The sequence below is a fragment of the Phaethon lepturus genome, unplaced genomic scaffold (assembly GCF_000687285.1).
Source record: "Phaethon lepturus isolate BGI_N335 unplaced genomic scaffold, ASM68728v1 scaffold48159, whole genome shotgun sequence".
NCBI classification, from domain to species: Eukaryota; Metazoa; Chordata; class Aves; order Phaethontiformes; family Phaethontidae; genus Phaethon; species Phaethon lepturus.
Genome location: NW_010566523.1, coordinates 1 through 19,060, shown reverse-complemented (window position 1 = coordinate 19,060; position 19,060 = coordinate 1). Strand labels below are relative to the sequence as shown.

The following is a 19,060-nucleotide window of genomic DNA, read 5'->3' as shown; positions in this document are numbered from 1 at the left end:
GACTGCAGAAGCAGCACTGCACATACATACATGTCTGTTCTCACTTTAGCTGAATTTGTTCTTAAAGGAATCAGATCAGATGGGTTTTGATCAAATAAAATCTCTTTTCTAGATATACTTGGTCTGGAGCCAGCACGCTACCTCTCCTAGACATTTTCTGTCAAACTGTGTGCAGACAGCACAACTCCCTAAATGAAAAATGGAAGCATTTGGGAAAGAATATTTCTTCAATGAAACTGGAGAAAATAACCCTTTGTGATGAAAAATTACACTTATTTTATGGATCAGTCAAGGGAATTTGGCCTAAAAACGCTAGGGGATTATTGGGCATATTTGCTAAATACAGATTGTAGCTTTAGATTTTCACGTTCTAACCACAATATTAGATGCTACTTTTAATAGATAATGCATTTTTGAAAATCACGGCAGCTATATCAGAGGTTGTCCAATTTAATTCCTGCATTTCTGTGAAGTCTGAATGTCCCAGTCTATCTGCAATCATGTCAGAGGTGAGTTTGGCTCCAAACATACCTTTTGCACTTTGTCCTTCTGTTGGCTCCTGTTAAATGCATTTGAAGTGATGTCTGCTATATTAACGCAGATCTAGAACTATCATAGTAATTTAGGCAAGAAACATTTTACAATTCAATGAATTAAAAATGTTTAAAATAAAAGTAACTTTAAAAGTGTTATTTTGTCTTTATATGAGCAGACCTGGATGACTGTTGTCTTATGGAACAGATTAATGGAGGCAAAAAAGGCAATTTCCACCCCAGAGTGACTAAAGAGAGACAGAAACAGACAATGCAGTATTATGGAGTATATTAAAATATTACACACATATTAACAAGTCTGATCAGCTGGGTCTTGACTTGTTAAAGAGCTATTTTTTAAAAAGCTATAGTAATAATCTGCATACAGAATAACTTACTACTGCAATGCAAGGCTTTGAGAGAGGGAAGATGGAATAATACAAATATCGGTAGTGGTCTTGTTTCCAGACTATTCTATTTCTCCTCATGTCTAAAATTATCAGATTAGTTAAACTCTAAGTAGAAAAAAGCATGGGTTTATTGCTATAACTTTAAAAAGTCCATATGTAGGTGTATTCAGACTGCTTTGTTTTCAGCTCCTTCTTCATCAGTCATCTGCATGACTCAAAACTGAGAAGTCACTTAACAAAATACAGATATCTTCATTTAGATTAATAGCACTTTTCAACACTTAAGCCACAAAGAAAGCCCTTAAAGTGAGTGAAAACTATAGCAAAATTGGCTTAAAAGCCTTTGTGCTCTCACACAGTTTTACAGAGTCTGAACATAATAAGAATCAGGGTCTCAGTTTCCAATTAGCGTCTGAATCCAGCCAACAAAGTTTATAATACATACATTAGCATTCCAGGTAAGCTGAAAAGAACTGGAACTGCTGCAGGTGTAATTGTTTGTTATTTCAATGAGTTGCAGAATAAGTCCATGCATTGCAAACCTTGATTTAGCCTACCTGGTATAAATGATGTTCATCTCTGCAGAACATTTTGAGCCCAATCCACCTGGAGGGTTCAGTACCTCCTTCTCAGGAGTGGGTATCAATCCAAAAATGTTAGACCGGGGTTCTCATCAGTTCAGGTGCCACTGTAGAGGTGGATGAATGCAGCACCCACAGGCAGAACGTCCAATTACGTTTAAGTATAGCTTCTGCTATACTTGAACAAGTGGGGAAATACTGCATTTCTACTGTAATAAAAAAGAGATTAGTTTTGAAATAGCAAATATTTACCTTTAAATGATATATCTGTTGGTTACTATAAACAAAGTTTTTACTTATGTAAAGCTCTATTAGGGAGTAAGTTTTCTTTAAACCAACTCAAGATGTGATTCTGTTGTTGTCAATGGAAGTGTAATGAGGGTAAGACAGATTTTCAAACACATGTCTTTTGAGGCTGATAAGATTTACACTATGTCTTGTAAGTTTGCTGAACTTTGAAATACCTTGAAAAATAAACAAGATGCACTTAGTATAAAGTGAGATGTAACAGAAAAAGATAGCTGATACAGAAGGTAAAACAAGTCACAAGTGACACAGTTTGTGATACTGGGTCCAACTCTAACTAGATCAATGATCATCAGATCAATTATATCATTAAACATAGATAAATATGCACTTTTTAGTAAGAAATACTTATTTTGCTGGAACATAAGTGTTCTGCCTCATTCCCTTTCTTCTGTTCTGCATTCAGATTTTTTAATATTTGAAAAACTCGCACTGTTGGCAGCGAGTAAAAACCCACCTTCCATAATATTTCACTATAAAGAAACATTTCTACTGTGCCCCAGCTTAACAACCTACATTATTACTTCCATGGTAAATATAGTACCATCTAGTGTTGAGATGTAGTTTTCATCTAAAGTGAGTTCTTTGAGGTTAAGACAAGACTCTATTCCTTCTATTTGTGTGCAATTGTTGTTGTTAAATGATGCCTATCTTAAATGCTCCAGTTTTTCCAAGTTGGAAATTTTGAAGAGTGTTGGTCATCCAGATTTAAGACAGCGATCTGTAATAAAACTCAGTATTAGAATGGAAAGAAACCAACCAGTCAATTAATCTGTAAATTAAGTCTACCTATTTATTCTGTGCTCAGTTTCTATGTCTACATTTCCTACTAATATCAATGGCAACTTCTTGGATGCAGGATGTGATATTTCTCCATTACGCAATAGAGCTGCTCATCTTTAATACACTTCAAAAAAATTCAGCAGCTTCTCCAAAAGCAAGAGCTCTACAATGTAAGTATGCCAACTCCCAAATGTACCTTTGCAGTTGAAGCTATCTGAACATAGACATTTTTTTCCTGTCTGCATTAGATCTTAGATAGTTTTGTTCAATTTAAATCCTTCTGCAACACATGATTATTTTATTGGCTAGTCTTCTTTACACATCCTCATTCTACAACAGGACTTTAATGGAAACAGGATTTCAGCCTAAGACCAAGGCTGGATATTTAGTCTAGAAGAGACTTAGTGCAAAGTCAGAGCAGAATTTATCCTAAATTTATAGTTCTTCATCCTTTTTATAAATAAAGTACTCTGTATCATAGATTAACAAATTACGTAATTTTCTTGTTTGAAACACTCTTGAACAGAAACAAGTAAATGTTGATACCAAACATGTATTTTGCTGCCCAGGTTGTGAAATGATTTTCTTAGACAGGGTTTGATCGTAGCCACCTGGCAGCAAGCTTTCTGTAAAGACAAGGCTATCAATGATCCTATCTATAAGCTGTTTGTATGACTACAACTCCCCCTTTCCAATAATACTACAGTATGTTAGGCAATCATTGCACAACGGAGAAAAGAAAAGATCAGAGTCCCAATCAAAAAATTCAAATTGTGTTGTAGGGGCCAAAAATATACAGCATTGTACCTAGGTTGTATCTAAGACAAATAATCATTTCAATATTCAGTACCGTTAGACTGGCTTTGGTGATGACTAAAGAACATTTTTGGCTATATTATTTTGTTTTCCAAAGTATTTATCTGACCCTTTATGAATCCCTTCTCTCTGATGTCACAAAACATAGATGACATACACTAAAGCATTAATTTTCCTGGCAATTTTTCTAAACATGAATTCTCTAATGCACACAGAATGAAAAGCTACGCTTATCAGTGGAAATGTGTTTTCCTCTAGCTATTCTATATTCTAACAACAAATTGAACTGACAGAGGAGCTTTTAACCTTTCATACTGGGTAGACTAACATGATTTCAGATGATAGATCCGAACAGGTTAGAATGACCTTGTATCTTCCTCCACTGACTCTTGTGGCTTTTTGCTAGCTCAGTTTCCTAAAGAAACAAGGCTAATGTGATTGTGCTATCTGTATATCCATTTGCTAGCCTTACCACTAATTTGTAAACATATTGGTGAGTTTTGGCCCAATTTGTCAGACAAGCACTACTTGACTTCCTACAAATTCCATGAAAATGAGCAGCTGAATGAGAGTTATAATCTGATAATCCCAGTGAAGAAAGGCTGCAATATTAGTTTAGCCACAATGCCAGACACTAGAGGATCCAGGAAAGACCTATTCTGAATGATCATAGAAACTCCGAGAACTCACATCTAATTAAGCACTGGATAACCCAAAGACAAGGGTCTTAAGACAAACCAATTTCCTTCAGTCCTGCTGCTCATCAAATGACTTATTAATTAGTTTATAATTTTACATAGTCTTTCAAGGTGAGAGATAATCAAAGTGTTATTCTCAATGTTTGCTGGTTTGAAATTAGACCTACTAGCTCTCTTCTTGCAATGTTTTTCATATTGATATTTAGTAGTACTCTGTGAAAGATTTAATCCTGCTTGATCACAAGAAATGGATTAGTATAGAGAGTTCAATATGCATGTGGCAAAGCTCATTTGGCTTTAGACATGAAATATGCCTAAGCATCTAAATATTAGGCTTTGGGGTTTATTTGAAGGGTCAGTATTAGAAAACTGTGTTGCTATACGCATTAGAGAATTTATGTTTATAGAATTTTCGAGGAGAACTAATGTTTCAACATGTTTCAACATTACACTTTTGTGACAGAAGGGCTCAAAATTGGCAGAATAAAGAAGCTAAGCATAGCTACTGAATTTTCTAACGAAAAATTCTCTGGGCCAGTCTCTACTGATCCGAGAGAGAATGCAAAGGAGGTGGCTACAATTTCCTGATTCAGTCTGGTTCTGCCATTATCCTTGCCACCAGTGTCCTTGCTCTTCAAAAAAATGTTCAATATTCTTGATGCTTCATTGATACTCTCCTTTGAAATACTTCCAGAGCATTTGGAATTCCTGGAATCCTTAAATGAAGCAAGTAGATGAAGGACTTTGTCTTGCCTTAGGAGGCGATTATTTAAAAAAACAAGCAACTGTATCTCATAAGCATGTCCTTTATATACCCTTGGTGTTTTAAAAAGGGCAATTTTCATATACCAAAAGCAGTCATGAGCAAAATGAGTGACACAAAAACTTAAGCTAAAAAAAATCTTCACCCTTTTCAGTTTAAGGACTAAAGTAAATGTTCATGAGCCCTTTTATTGCAGTACAGCAGAAGTGAATGAAAAATAGGAAAAATGATAGCACTGAGAAAAAAACAGTTGTTAGCAACATGAATTACTGAAAATGAAAGCTAAAAATGACAATGAAAATTTGATGGCTAATATAATCAGAGATGGTAATAGGGACCTAATGAAATTCAAGCAATGCTATAGGCTTGATCCTATCTAAGAATTGTAAAATAGGGAATCAGAATACAGGAGAGAAAGATAGATAGTTTAAATTCATGTTTTTCTCTGCCTTTGGGAAGAACCATGATGAGATGCTTATAATTTGCATGGATAAAGAAATACTTTGTATTTCAATAATAACTAAAAAGAATCTGAAACGGGAACTGCTCTTGTTAACATTTTTAAAACAAGCATTTTTCAGTCAAGAATATTAATGAACCAGTTGAAGAACTTTCTGAGCCACTCACCAATTCATATTACAGAAATGATAATGTGTTGGGGAAATTATAGAAGGTGATGAACAAACTGAAGTTGTAATAGCACTGAGGATAAATAGGATGGCCACAATAGGTCGGTTAGCTGGATATCATCCTTAGGCATCCCAGAAAGGCTGATACGCAATGCAGTAAATAATTAGAAGTTAATGGCCTTATTAATAGATGCCAGTATGGTGCATAGGAAACAAAAATTACTATTAAATTGCTTTTGGAGAAAATTTAAATGTATTGATAAGATTAATAGCTTCTGTCTGAGAATGTAATAAAAAAATTATATCCAAAATGAAGGTAACTCTTGTTAAATAGACAAAAACTGGTTAGAAGACAGATCTCAAAATGTAATTAGAGAAAGAAAACCATCACTTTACAGAGTATTTTTACTGATGTTCTGCTCAAATTCTTTTTCTCAATGACCTAGCAAGAAAGAGCAGGAGTCCCTTCCTGGTAAATTAGAAGATGACATAAAGATGTTCGTAAAGCCAGCTATAAACAACCGTTTCATAATGACAACATTGTGGCCCTATTTAAAAGCACATTTCTGCATAGAACAAATTGTAAATTATGTAGCTAGGAACAGAGAAATTCCCAGTGAAAGACAGTATCTCAGGAACACTGAGAAGGACTAGAGCTATTCCAAAAATGGATGAATATGAGCTTGCACTGTTGCCACAAGGACACACATGTCAGTTAATATTTAATCATTGGACTAGTGAGAAGGATTAGACAAATGGAATTTTTTCTGAGTACATCAATATCAGTCCAGTGCTGGAATCTGTGTATAGTTTTGTAGGAGGCCATATATAACAACTGTGTGGACATAATGAAATGTGTTCAGAAAGGAACTATAATAATGTAATGAGAAATAAAAAAAACACTTTACAATGAGACACTTAAGAAGCACAACCTAACTTAGCTTCTCTAAGATAAGATAAAGTGGTGTGATTTTGGCTAAATAGGAAAAGACTTCTGGTCCTTTGAAACATCTGGTTCCGCTCTTTTAGAACATCAGAAAGAGACAAAATCAGATCCAGTGGATTAAATTTGATACTAGCCAGATTTGTATTAGAAACAAGATAGACATGATAGAGAGATAGGAGAGTTAGATTCACTGTTACTTGAAATCTGTACTCAAACACTAAGAGTGGGTTTCATACCAGCAAAACAACATGAGTAACAGAGATATCTCCATCTGTGGTGGCTGGTTGGGCTCTCTGGTAGGATGCAATTAACTTCAACCTACAGTAACCCTCTAAACTTTTAGGTGACTTACGTCCCCAAACTATTTTTTTTTCTGTACTGTCTATAAAAGCAAGGTGACTATTTCAAATGTGGTTATCTACACTGTAGATAAGTAAAATTAGGTGAAATTAATCCTAATCTGAATGATTTACTGTAAAATCTGCTGTAGCTCAAAGAGATGGTATGAAATCGATGTAGAAATTGCCACATAATGCTTTCTTGCCTGCTTTATGCATAAAGTCAGTCTAGAGAATCTTATTAGTAGCCCTTAGTCTTAAAAAAACAGTTAAAAAACTTAAAAAGACAGTTGCACTGGAAAATACGTAACTTAAATGCCCTCTTCAGGGTATCCTGGACCTCCTGTGAGAGACAAGGTTAAGTTAAGGTTAATTAATTAGACTTGAATGTGTTCAGAAATACTTTCTAACCATAAAGCATAGAACTTTTAACGCAAGGCAAGAAAATAAAACTTTCACAGAGATTAATCTAAATGTTAACCTAAATACCTTAAACAGCATCAGCCCTACCACTGAATACCAGTTATTATGATACATCTGTGAACCCACCTTGTTCTTTCAAATTTGAGACAGAAATTTAGCACAAGGAAATACACTGAGAATAGAATTTTTTTCTTCATCAGTCCTGGAATATTCTAACAGAGACACCTGAGGAAAAAGAAAAGAAAACACTGTATTAAGTATATAATATAACTAGATATACTATACATACTTCACAGCTTAGCATATAGTAAATGGCATAAAAATCCTGCTATTTTCGGAAGGGGAGGGTGATACGTTAGTAGTTATAATAGTCCATAGATCTAATAAGTTTAACAGTTTTGCAAGACTCTTCTAGATCTTGCACATTCAGGTTTTTAGAATTCTCAGTACATAAAACAGAGAAGGTAGACCTCATTAAAATGCTTTGTATTAACTATAGTCTGTTTTCTGTGAAGATATTTATCCATTCTTTTGCAGAAAGATATGACCTTACTCAGCATTTGAGCAGACATAGTTTCACTATGACTGTGCTGCGACCATGTATAAATTGTGTTAGAATGATACTGAGTTCCAACCTATTCAGCCCATTGAGTGTGTTAGCTTAGAATCAGCCTAGGATTCAGGAGTGCTTTGGGATATAGTCTAGAGCTTAAGTAGAACAATATTGTGCTCAGGGTTTGGGAAGGATTGCTTCCTATCTATATATAAAATACTCTGAAAAACTACCTACTGGAAAGACACTTGTAAGATCGGTGTTTATTAAATAATTTCTGACCTACTGCCAGAGACAAGGACAAAACTTCTACCTTCGCAAAAAACAGAAAATGAAATGTTCTTTAAAAAAACATGTGCAGAACTATTCCTAAAGCTTTCCTTTTCCATAGCAGTTGCTATAAGTTACAACAAAACAGAACATCAAACCTGGGCCATCTTTGACCCTGCAATACATTGCAATGCTTTTGCAACTTCTTCGCTAGAAATCAGGAACCCATCTAGGTTAGTGAGAGCCTTTAACTGGCCAGTGAAGCTCAGCTGCAATGAAGCTGGCTTGAAGAAAGAAATAAAGTGTTAAAATTTTTTAAAATTGCCAATATGGTTTACATACAAGAAAGAGACTTGCATTTCCTTTTTGTTTAGTGTACTGTCATCTCATGGATGTCAAGAGCTAGAGCTTTGCTATGATCTTCAACAGAGCCACTGTGTTATCCCTGCTTACATAGCTTGCTAGAAACACATGAGACAGGTACCTTTGGGCCTGTTTTGGTTGTCCTGACTTTATGTGACATTGATGGTAATAAACTGCTCTGGAATCACATGGGTTAACTTAGAAGTCTGCCAATATTACAAAGCTCAGTAATATATAGGATGTATTAGTATTTGTTTTTATAATCTAGGAGTTTCATTTATGACCTAGAAATATTACAAAAACCAAAGACAGCTTCACAGGACACGTGAGAAATGTTTTGAGGATTTAGAGGTATCACTGAAACCTCAAGACATCACCATAAACCTATCCTATACATAGAATATATCAGACTGTCCACTAGTTTAAAATACAATACATGAAATACACACTTCTCACATAATGACTAACAATGTCTTTATTTGTGAATGGAATGTAGATATATTTTGACAGCCAAATAAGCCAAATGCAATCATTTATGAGCTAGATGGTAGAATGTCTTCTGAGAGGCAATAAGGATTTTCTGCTTTGCTCTGAGCTGAACTAACTAGACATTGCGGTTGGATGCCTAAGAAACTCTGGAGAGGCACAAGTTTAGTGATGTGTAACACTCAAGAGTTACCATGTTGACACACAGAGCTGATGGCAAGGAACACAGCAAAATTAAAAGTTTAATCTGATAAAATCCTAAGTAATAACAACAAAGAACCAGAGACTGGAACTGGTAGCTCCTATTATTTCTTTTTATATCTTAGCATGTATTGAAAAGATTCACTGAAGCTTAATTGACAGGCCAAATAGACAAGGCAGCATCTTTTTGGATGGAGTTCTGTTTCCTGTGCTGTTTTGTTGTTCAAATGATTTAAGAGAGGTATTCTATTCAGATAATACTGTTTGCCTGACTGTGACTTGTACAAAAATATTAAACTTAGTGTTAAATGATCATTAAAAAAGCTTTTTAAGAGCGTTTCAATGCCTCAAATTTGTAAGTTTTAACACTGCTGATTCTGACTAAGCCCTTTAAATATTGTTAAAAAATAATAATTCAAAGGGAATAAAGAACGGAGAGAAACATTTGTTTCAGAAGCTGGTTGGGCAATAGGAATGAATGAGAGTTAGTAAAAGGGTAAGTACTGGCTTTCTCACCAAAGCTCCAGCCAACACAGCTGTGCTGCTGCAGACAGATACATGCAGTAACAGGGAGACTAACAGTGTAGATGCACAGCCCCGAGGCTCGGAACTGTCTCTGCTCCCTCCCCTTATTCAGTGCAGCTGAGACAGCAAAATTAAAGCCAGGGCTTGGTTTTTGATATCTGGCACAGGCCATCAATAAATTTAATTCTTAAGGGAAGCAAAAAAGAAAGGAATTATGCCTCAGGTGTCTCTGAGCAAAAATGACACACAGCTTATTCATTTGGCTAGGCTGTGACAACAAAAAGAAGTGAAGGCCCTGTGAGAACACAGATGGCATAACATGATCATAAGGCTTCTTACATTGCAAGGGCCTTAGAATTAATAAGGTGCAGGACCAGATTTTAAGCCGTTCTAACTGTGGTCATGGTTAGAATGCTTTCCCAGGAATCTGAAGTGCTGATATGTACCTTATGCCATGGGTTGTGTGTGTTGTCAAGACTGAATAAGTTGGGAGAGTGTTTATGTAAGATGTTTATATCTTCCCTGGACTTTTTCAGCTGGTTCCAGCTCAGGTTGAGGAACTGCAGGTTGCTTAAGCCTCTAATGCCCTCAAGAGTGATCACACGGTTATAGCTTGCATCAAAATATTCCTGGTTGGGCTGCAAGAAAACGCAGGTTTGAAAATAGTTGTATGGCCAAAAGTGTCGCAAAAGAAACTTTGGATAATTAGGCACATTTAATCTTTAAACAGACTTAATTAGATCCAGTGCCTGGGACTTCCCTTGCTCAGTATTGGGTCTGTTGAGGGAGAACTACTGTGCTCCAGCCATGTTACTCTATTTGTTAAAATGAAATTACCATTATAAAGGTCAGATGGGTGATAAAGTGATACCACTGTAATATCGTGATTCAAATTGGAGACAATATCAACAGGCAACAAAACTGTGGGCTGCTAATAATATCACAGTATTCATGATCACAGTTTAGTCCCCCATTCTGTTCCCCCGTGTGCATCCTGACCCAATCCTGTCTTGTGAGCACACCCCCCAAAGCAAGAATATTTATGCTAGTAAATGTTCCTTGAAAAAAAAGAATTAGAGCTTAATTCCTCACCAGGTCATAAATATTATTTAACAAAGTAAATTCATTAAAGTTTATGATAAACTTTTGAAGTGTTTTTAAAGTCTAGAGATGTCCTGAGGCGTGCCCAGGCTGTTCTCATTCAAATTCAAAACCTAGGCCAAAAGACAATTTTACTGGACACACAGCCAAATTCTGTAATACTCCATGGCTGCCTTTAAAATGAAAATACTTCAACTGATGGAGCGCAAATACAAATACTATCCTACTGGTAAACCATAAAAATACTATAAAACATGAATCCAAACTAACAGGAAATAGTGAAAAGATAATAAAGGCTATGATACTCCTTTGCACTTATTTGAAGACTATTTATTCTCTAACTTCTCCCTGAAATAAATGTGACCTGGGTAAGATGGGGAGTCAGATAGTCAATTAGTTCATAGGAGAAGGGTTGGCAGATGCTGCCAACACTAAGGAAATGGCAGCTCTCCCATTATGATAGTGCAGTATGGGAAGAGTGGAGCTGAGCAGAGACAGGCAACAGATCCTTAGGAAAAGGCAAAGTGAGAGAAGAATTGCTAGTATTCTCACAGGAAACACAGATCACTGGAAAGATGGCACTTTAGTAAAACAAAAAGAGAATTGTTATTTTTCTCTTTCTTAGCATTCCCTCTAAATAAGCTCTAGAAAAGAAAAAATTAATTTGAAACTGTTAACAAGGGATTTGAAAACATAACCATCAAGTATAATAAATAACACCATTCACAAACTAGAATGAAAAATAAAACAGTTCAGAAACTATTTCACAGTTTAATGTATTAGATATTTAGCAGGGCTACTTCATCAGAAAAGGTGGCTACTAAGGTGCCACACAACAGTTATCCATATGAATGCAATGTCACAATTATGCATATAAAGGTCCACCTGTGTTTTTCTGTGCAGCTGTTATAACAATATGTATTTCTGTAGCCTGCTACAGCTTTGATGTATCTTTTTCCCCAGGCTACATTGTGATGTCAAATCTGACAAAAAAAAAAAATCTGGCATAATGGCATGAAGCCATGTATTTCATAAAACTCAAAGGAAAGGCTGATAGTTTAGGTTGTGTCCTATTCTCAGTTGCATTATTCTTAAACTGTTTTTCACTGAACTTACTTGTACTTTACACAATAGGAAATGCAATTAGGATTCAGCCCGATAATTGTAATTCGCATTGCATAATAACTGATAGGCAGAGGAACACAGGTTTTAGTGACGATAAATAAGTGTGAGCAACATCGGAATCAAGCCCAAATGCAAATGTTAATTTGTAACTTTTGTGTTTGGTTTAGGTCATGGGCCAGCCTGAATAACAAAGTCACAATTACATAATAAATTTCTTCTATTGAAAATTTGACAATGATACCTCACCTGTACCTGACTAAGTATTGGCCTTAGTCACTGAAAATACTGGGGTTTTTTCATTCAAGCAAGCTACCTGAGGCCTGACCTTTACTGTTGGTTCCATGTTCAAAACTTCATTATCATGTTGTAAATCATGAGACAGAATAAATATTTCGGTACTTTTCTTTCCCTCTTCCACAGTTATATTGCACGTAGAAAACAGACACTGGTTTTTGAGCTATAAAAAATAAAAGGCATTTGAAATTTGCAAACTTTGTAATTTTTCATCAAATAATAGATTTAATACTAAGTATAAAATAAGGTAAGTTCGATTAGGAAGTTAATAGTAATCAAGTCAGGAAAGCATCTTTCTGTAACACAGATCTGCTAGAAACTGGGTTTAATTGCCTCATAATCAAAGCACTGCATAATGTTTTTGCTTGTATGGGTTGTTGTGTACCATACATACTCTGGCTAGAGTCAAAAGAAGTACACCTATGAACTGAAACTCCTGAAATCCAAAAATCACAGTAGAGCAGCCTAATGCTGGAATATGAGACCTGGTAGACCTGACTCATCAGCAAATTCGACTCTCTCCTTCCTTTCCCCAGAACTGAACAACCCACTTTCCCATACCCTCTTGTTTCTAACAGACAGAGTAACTGAGAGTCTGAAATGAGTCCTTCTACCTTGTCAGCGAGTTAGGCAGTTAGATGAGTGAAACAGCAACATTATATGCTTGTAAAAATGAATAGAAGGAATCAAGGAAAAACTTGTTCAGAATACCAGCTAAGAATAAAATATTTATTCTTTTTTTCAAAACTGCACATCTCACAATTTAAATCAAACAACTAAAAATCATTTGCTCCTGCAAGGCCCCATGAAAAAAAAGGATCCTTTGCATGTCAATACCGTAAGTTTTACTTTGCATGGTACCCCAGAAAAAGCAGTTCTTAGTGAGAGGGGACTTAGTTTCCAGCAGCATTTAATTTAATCTGTTGAAACTTAGAGGATCTTTGCTGTCTTTGCTACGTTTTTTACTAGTACAAAATAAAAGCCTCATCCAAATCTCACTACTATGAATGGAAAGTTTCTCACTGACATCCACAGAAGTTTTATCTGGCTCTGACAGAATGAACAGAAGAGAATCAACCTTAAACTTGGGCCTGTCAGGTTGTATTAGTAGAACAGAATTTAATTTTATCTCTTTGTCGGAGTGGGAAGGCGAATCCGGAGTAATGATGAGTCCCAATGTGGGTATGGTCATTCTCATTTATTATAGCAAAATGCACAGCTTTTATAGGTTAACACACTGTCCACGTGCCGGACATCGTTCCCCATTTGCCACAAGCAGCTGATCACGCACTCAAGTCTAATTGTTGATTGGTAACTGTCATTTTACATGTCGTCCCATAGACCACCCATTCCCTGATCTTGCAGTTTCTAATTTCTTCTAAGTTGTTTATCACAGTATGAAGCTCCTTATTGTTCATTTATCAAAGACAGTTCACTTGCTCAAGGTTCTTGCTCAGTCATCAGTTTCAGTAACAAAGCCAGGGTTGTTCAAGTCGATATAATCATGTCCTCGTTCTGACAGCCAGGCTTCCACACCTCTTTGGTTTTTTTTCTCTTCATCTGTGAAATCCAAAGCTTGCCTCCTAATATCTAATATGAAAAAGAAAGTTCATAGCCCTGTAACGTACTCAAACTCAGCAGTGTATTCTGGCAGGACCAGCTCATGGTCAAACACCAACCACTCATAATGCCAAAGGCTGCAGTCACAATTTCTCCGTTCCAAGGAAGCCCACATTTCTAAAGTGGAGGAAACAGGGTAAATATATTACTGTTTTCTAGCTAAGTTTGGTATTAATTTCAGAATGTCAATGAGTCAAAGGTACCTCCTTCCATGAAGATATATCAGTTTTACTCCTTTCTGCCATTAGACTTTCTCTGCCACACAGACTCACATGGGTTAATAAAGGAGTTTAACTTGGCGATCTAACACCCTATGTAGAATAACAACAACTGTCAGATTCCAGCATGAAGACTGCAGCCTGTCAAAGACTATCTTAGATCCTGAGAGCATGGACAGTTGTCCTGCAGTGCTTTCATTGCTGCACTGTCCAAAACTACTCTATCATATTATAGTGTGATCACCTTCCAAATTAGCTTTCATTTCCTCCTTTCTCAGAAACCAGAAACAATCCCAGTTCTTTTTATAAAGAAACAGTTGTTGCTGCCTGTTAGCATCTGAACGTTTGGAGGGTATATCAGAGTGAACAAGTTAAATTATTACTCAATTCCCACTCTCTTCTCTTGCAAAAATTAGGATAAAGCAGAACCTATCACTCAGATGATACCTACGATACAGAGATTTAATCTGGTCACTTATAACAGTGTATTTCTCAGCAGTAATAATTTTTATTTTGCTTAAAGATAAAGGCTGAGGATTTTAAGGGTGAAGATTTCCTCTGTGGTATATCCATATTGCCCTTTGCAACACTCACTTAATCCCTTTGTACAAAGAGTGGGTATGAAACTGCATGAGGTAAGCTACTTTTAGTGTGTACTAATGGCTAAATAGCCCTGTGGCACAGCTCACTTTCACTCTGTGAATGAAACAAGCACAAATATTTATTCAAAGAAAGAGGAACCTTTTTGCTTGTTATTGAATCTTCTTGCTTGTTATTGTCTTTGAAAAAATGCGGTTCAGTTGAGCAGAGACTGTGTTCTGAGGAATGAAACCTCTTTACACAACCCAAAGTCAAAGATGAGTCCAGAACACAAATGTTAATTTAACCTTAACTTTATGCTAACAAGTACCTACAAATACATACCATTGCCAGCAGTAGACGCATTACTTTCTAGGCATTTCCATGGCCTGAATACTGAATTAGCTTCTGAGTAGTTAACTTGATAGATGGGATTCATTGCACAAGCTGGAGCATTGCAGCCAAGGAAAACTTCTACAATTATCACTTCCCCTAAGTGAGGGAGAAAAGACACTTAATGCTTCTATTTCTAGCTTGAGGGTGCAGACAGGATAATACAACAGTGATGCTTAATGTAATAACAGGCCAACTACCTCTTCAGCTGGCAAATGAATACTCTAATATCTATGTAGTACCTATTAATAAAAATATGTATTTTTATATATATTATTATTCTGGTTTTATGTTTTTTATGAAAGAAATATACTTTGGCAAAAAAGATTACACTGTAAAATCTAACATTTGTAGCCAGCTAATATTGAAAGCCAGTGAAATCAGAAATACAAGTAATTTCATAAACAGTGGAACTTGTGAGGCCAGGTATTCTTTGGACTTGTGTCTTACAGCCTCTTCCTTCCATGCTGCAGTAAACTCAGCTTCCCCAAGCTCCCTATAATGCCAAAGCCAAGCAAAAGGTAGTATGAGCAGTCTCAAGTTATATATATGCTGACAAACTTGCCAGAAGTCCCTGCTGACTGCCCTTTTGGCTGATGCTAAATGAACCCTAGAAAAGCTGAGCAATGTCTCTTCTTTGTGGGAATGAGGAGAGGGAAGAGAGATGTCCTAATTTAGGTTAAGCCAAATTTCTACAAAAACCGTAAATACTTGATTACCTTTAAGACTTCTATACTTTTTCAAATTTGGTTGAAATTTGATCATTCCTAAGCCACTGCAATGACAGAGTGTTTTTCCCTTCCATGCCCTTGTCCTGGAAGAGATTGACCCAATGTATTTGTACCTTTCCTCACTCACCTAGAAAAGATCAGGCATATCTAATTATTTGTCACATGAGGACATCTCTCATAGATGCTTCAAACTCCTGTGTGGGAATTACTGCCAGTAAGCCCAAGCCATGTGGAGCCTTCCAATATGCAGAAAGGCCACTGGGACAGATTTCAGCAGAGTTTCAGAGCTCCTTTCAAGGCTGCATGTGCCATCTCATGGCCAGCTACAGCATTTACAAAATGTCCTTTCTGTAACAGCAATTATACAAGCCATACAGCAAATATTTTACAACCATGTTCCAAACTTGGAATTACCATGCTTGAATGACTTCTCAGGATCACTGCTGGTTTTGCCTTCTGCCTTAGCTTACTGTTTTAGAAACTCTATTCTGGGACATTCATATATGCTTAGACTGTTACAGAGAAGAAAAGCTTTTTTTTTTTCTGTCAGACTACTGCAAAGATTAAAGCAAGGGCTGAGTATCTTTACTTGGCTGAGACCATTCCTTAAAAATGTAAACAAATTTAAGCAGCAGGAAAATATAGCCATGAATTATGATAAGGGATGGATGGCAGGCAAGGAAAGCGAAGAATAATGAGTAAGAAAAGAGTTTATGGTGTCATTATTCCAACAGAATGAGAGATACAGAGAAGAAAATCACATTGTTAGCTCTGTGCAACAGGGCCTATCTTCTTGTATGCTTGTATAGTATTTAACACCACAAAAAAAGAATCTCAGTGGCTACTCTGCAAGCTAGCATGATATAATCAATAATAAAGCAAAACAGGACAATAGATACTGTATTTGAAGATACAATCTTGCCATGCAAAAATGTGATCTCTTCGAAGAGCAAAAAGAAAGGCAGGTGTGCAAAAGGTGGGAAAGAAGAAACAGAGGGCAATGGGGTCTAGTTAAGAATTGCCCTGAATTAATTTTCCTACTCCCTATTCTTTTCCTTCCTAAATCAGAATGAAAATTTCCTTACTTGATATATCTCCATCCTTGGAGATATTCAAAGGCTGTTTGGACATGGTTCTGTGCAACCTGGTGTAAGTGACTCTGCTTGATCAGGTGGGTTGGGCTAGATGACCTCCAGGGGCCCCCTCTAACCTAAACCATTCTGTGAAAATACTTCTTCTATTCATAATTTCTTACTCAACATGAAATAATATATTCCATCTGCCTGGCTATTTTATAGTCTGGAGATTGAAGAGGTCATTGGGACAGCACTGACAGTTTCTAGGGTTATGACTGGTTTGACAACTAGGATCCATACTAGAGGGAACCTACATTTAAGGCTAGATATCTGGAGATATCAGAGATAAATGGACTAGGATTAAATTTAGGATTAAGAACAAAGGAGGCAGTGATTTACAGTCGGAATGAATCTTGCAAGCCATGACCTGAGATGCTATATTACTAGAACTGAGACTGAAAGAACTGAAAACCCATGCTATACTTTGTGCTAGCACTGGTAGGAATAACAAAATAATAGCAAAATAATATTGTGTTCAAACACACACATATTAAAATTATAAAATGTCTGAAGAAACCACTGAGCCAATCTGTTCCACAGGCAGCAAATACAGGTGCTGCAGCTGCTACTGTGAAGACTTCCGAACTAGTGCTGCATCAGTCCCTGCAAACTTTACTGCAGGGCACTGATGAGTGAGTGAGAAGAGACAATTTGCAACAAGAAGAGAAAGGACAAGAAAAGGATAAGAAGATGATGGGAAAAACTGGAAAGCACTAATCATGCCTTTGCCAAAGGGCATAAAGAAGTGAAGAATGAAGCAAAGGTAATGTCAAGAAATATAATGAGGATAGAGGAAGAAAGCAGAAGACAAATAGAAAAATGATGACAAGAGGGAGAAAAAGAGAGCAGGACTCTTCTGCCTGCTCTCTTTTATGCTGTCCTTTATTAAACCACAGCATTCTTCTGTCCACCAGCATACTGTATGCACTTCCAGACCTTGGAAATCATCCTCCAGCATTTGTAGCAGCTGCTTTTCCTTAACTGGCTATTCATGGTTGCATACGTAAGAGAGAGATTCCATCTTTTTTTATTAAGAAACCACAAAGAGAAGAAATTTAAAGACTCCAGATTTTCATTATGCTGTTGCAAAAGTGGGCAAAAGACAGGAATAGACATTCTGACCATATAAAGTTTATACATTGCACAATATTTACTAAGTATAACAGATGATAATGTATACAAATTCCATAATACTGATGTTCACAGCAATCATACCGATGTTCACAGCAATCATGAGATCATTTGCAAGACAACACTTTTTCCCTGTCTCTTTATAATCAGTAAGAGTAGTCTTCATGTCCTGTATTACATAAACTTTTTTCCCCCCCCCCCCACATTTATTTGCCTCCAGAATCACAAGTCTCATCTTTGATGAAGGTCCTTAGCAAGAAGGTAGCAAAACCACAAGAGGAAAGAGAATAGTATAATATATGTTGACAGTAGATCCAGAATCCCATACAAATACTACAAAACTGTTGATAACTTATTTTCTTCTTGAAACATTTTTTCATAAGGATGTAATTTCTGGTGATTTACAACACTAATTTGAGCATCAGCAGGTTAGTGTGAGGATTTGATTAATAATCACTTGACTTCTCTGCCAAAATGAGCATCAGACCATGAGGTTTCAATTTAAGAACAGTGTTGGGCTGATAGTTGCTCCTCAGGGAAGATGCATAAATTGCCTGTCACCAACTGGAATGGGCCCTAACACATATGAATGGAGCTGATCTGGCTAATACGGCGAGACAGTTCTTAATACAACCCAGAGGATACCTTACCAGCATGATACAGAGTGCATTGGGGAGCTTTCTGAAAAGTTTTGTTCTCTCCAGGTAATATGAAAAGAAATTCTAAAATCATGTGCCAATCTGACTTCCTCATGGGCCAAAAAAAGTGCTGGAAGTAAGTGGATGAATTGTCTGATACAGACTACTACCTCAAACAATCTTAGTTAAAGCTATAAGAGTGTGTTTCCAACTTTACGTGAAGAATAGTGAAGGGTGAACAAATGTGTTTCATGTTGTACTGGAATGGACTAGAAGCTCAATAGTGGTGTTTCAATTATGGGGGAAAATAACTTCTAGCTAAAGGCTTATAGGAGAAAATGTGGTGTGATCCACAAGATCATCTCTGCCCACCTCTGAACATTTCTCGTGGCTACGCTGTTTCTGGGTCAAACCATACCCCACCCCTCCAAACCCCCATGCAAACAAAAAAAACTTACCTTACACCCACC

The 19,060-nt window shown here is 36.5% G+C and overlaps 1 pseudogene; it reads right to left on the bottom strand.

Moving 5' to 3' along the window:
- Positions 1-382: 382 nt before the first annotated feature.
- LOC104627338 lies at positions 383-10,838 on the bottom strand (annotated as a pseudogene).
- Between the last annotated feature and the right edge of the window lie 8,222 nt (positions 10,839-19,060).